The sequence below is a fragment of the Bison bison genome, unplaced genomic scaffold (assembly GCF_000754665.1).
Source record: "Bison bison bison isolate TAMUID 2011002044 unplaced genomic scaffold, Bison_UMD1.0 scf7180017864329, whole genome shotgun sequence".
Classification (NCBI taxonomy): domain Eukaryota; kingdom Metazoa; phylum Chordata; class Mammalia; order Artiodactyla; family Bovidae; genus Bison; species Bison bison.
In genome coordinates this window covers 7127617-7129555 of record NW_011494901.1, presented here as the reverse complement: position 1 = coordinate 7129555, position 1939 = coordinate 7127617, and positions in this window count along the sequence as shown.

The following is a 1939-nucleotide window of genomic DNA, read 5'->3' as shown; positions in this document are numbered from 1 at the left end:
GCCTGTCCCCACTGGAGAGTACACTGACTTTACCGACTCAACTTGAGATGAGGCCCTATTCCACTGAAGCAACTCGATAGGAATCCCGAGGTGTCCCTCACAAGTTGAAAGGAGACCTGAGTTCCCTGAGGCATCATGAGCGGGTCCCTGAGGTCCCATCACAACCCAAGAGGAACACCAAACTTCCAGGCACAACTGGAGAAAAACCACAAGATTCTCTCCTCAACGCGTGATGAGGCCCTTTTCTGCTGCAGCGTGTCGAGAGAAACCCAACGTTCCCTGTTTATACTCAAAAGGGTACTTGACACCCTTTATGCAACTCAAGAAGTTCCCTCAGATACCCATCCTCACTCTAGAGGAATACCGAGTTTCCCGCCACAACTGAAGAAGAGCCCCGTTTTCCCCTCCTCATCTTGAGATGAGTGTCTATTCCCCTGCTTCGTGTGGAAAGGAATCCCGACGTTCCCATCGCACCTCAAGAAGAGGCCGGTCTCATCTGGAAACTCGAGAGGATCCCCAGAGTCATGCCACAATTCAAAAGTACACTGATTTCCCCATCCACTCAAGATTCCCTTGCACCTGATTCCCCTGCACTGACTTGAATATAACCCCATCAACTCACAACATGAGGGGAGGACTGACACCCTTGTTGCACCTTTAGAAAAAGCCCCAGATCCCTACCTCAACTCGAAAGGAGGCCTCATACCCCTTTTACAACTCAAGAGGAAAGCGGAGTTCCATGCCTCAACACGAGACGAGGCCTGACTCCCCTGTACAAACGCCATAGGAAACCCAAGATCCATGTCAGAACTTGAGAGGCTCCCTGAGTTCCACATCATAACTCAAAAAGAACCCCAAGGTTTCCACGGCAACTCAAGAAAAACCACGAGATTCCCCCTTGAACGCAAGATGAGACCCCCTTTTCCTGCAGCACGTGGAGAGTAATTCCAAGTTCCCTCTCAAAACTGGAAAGGAGGATAGACTCCATTTATACAACATAATTTCACTTTCACTTTCCACTTTCATGCATTGGAGAAGGAAATAGCAACCCACTCCTGCTGGGGAGAGATGGCATCGGCGACCTATTTATTTAAATATTCATCAAAGATATAAAGAGTAATAGAATGAGGATAGCTCAGTAGGAAAATTCAGTGAAGAAAAGAGGCTGAATAAAATTCCAAAGCAGGGAATTTACGTCACCTATGAAGGCCGCAGGCGTCCTCCCATTCTCCCAAAGGAGAGGAGACACTAAGGCCTCCCCGGTTGGATCTTAGAAGCCCAGGCAAAATTAGTAGGCTTGACGAGCTTCCCTGCCTCAGAGGAAAAACTTCAGCCAGAAGTAGAAAGAAAGAACGACATGGGGAAACCAAGCTTTGGTGAACAAGGCCTGCACTTTATTTTCCAAAGTAGTTTTTATACCTTAAGTTATGCATAGAGGATAATGGGGGAAGGGGTAGAGTCATGCAGTAAGCCAGGCTTTCTTCCTGCAAACTTATCATATGCAAAAGTTTAGGTGATTTGCATCATCTTCTGGCCTGGAGGCCTGTTAGCATTTTAAGAAACTTATTTTTCTCTAAAGGTGATTATTCTAAAGTCAGGCACCACCGTCCAAAAGCATTAGATAAAGTTGCATTCCTATAGGGCAAAGGTGTGGTGGGCTATAACAAGAAAAAGAATTAACTCAAGAGTCCAAGGTTACAAACATTGAGGCTACTACTTACATTTCTATACACCCATTATATCAATCAATACACTGCCAAGGACACAGTAGGTAAGGGATATGGAGACTTAGCAGCAAACATTGGCCCAAGAAGTGAAAAACCCTTTACCAATACAATTTCTAATCAATCTTTTAACTACTCAAAGGAATCTGTGTTTAGACAGTTTAGAACATCTCCTGCCTCTCACAGTTGGGAGGCTCTGAACAATCACATGTGTC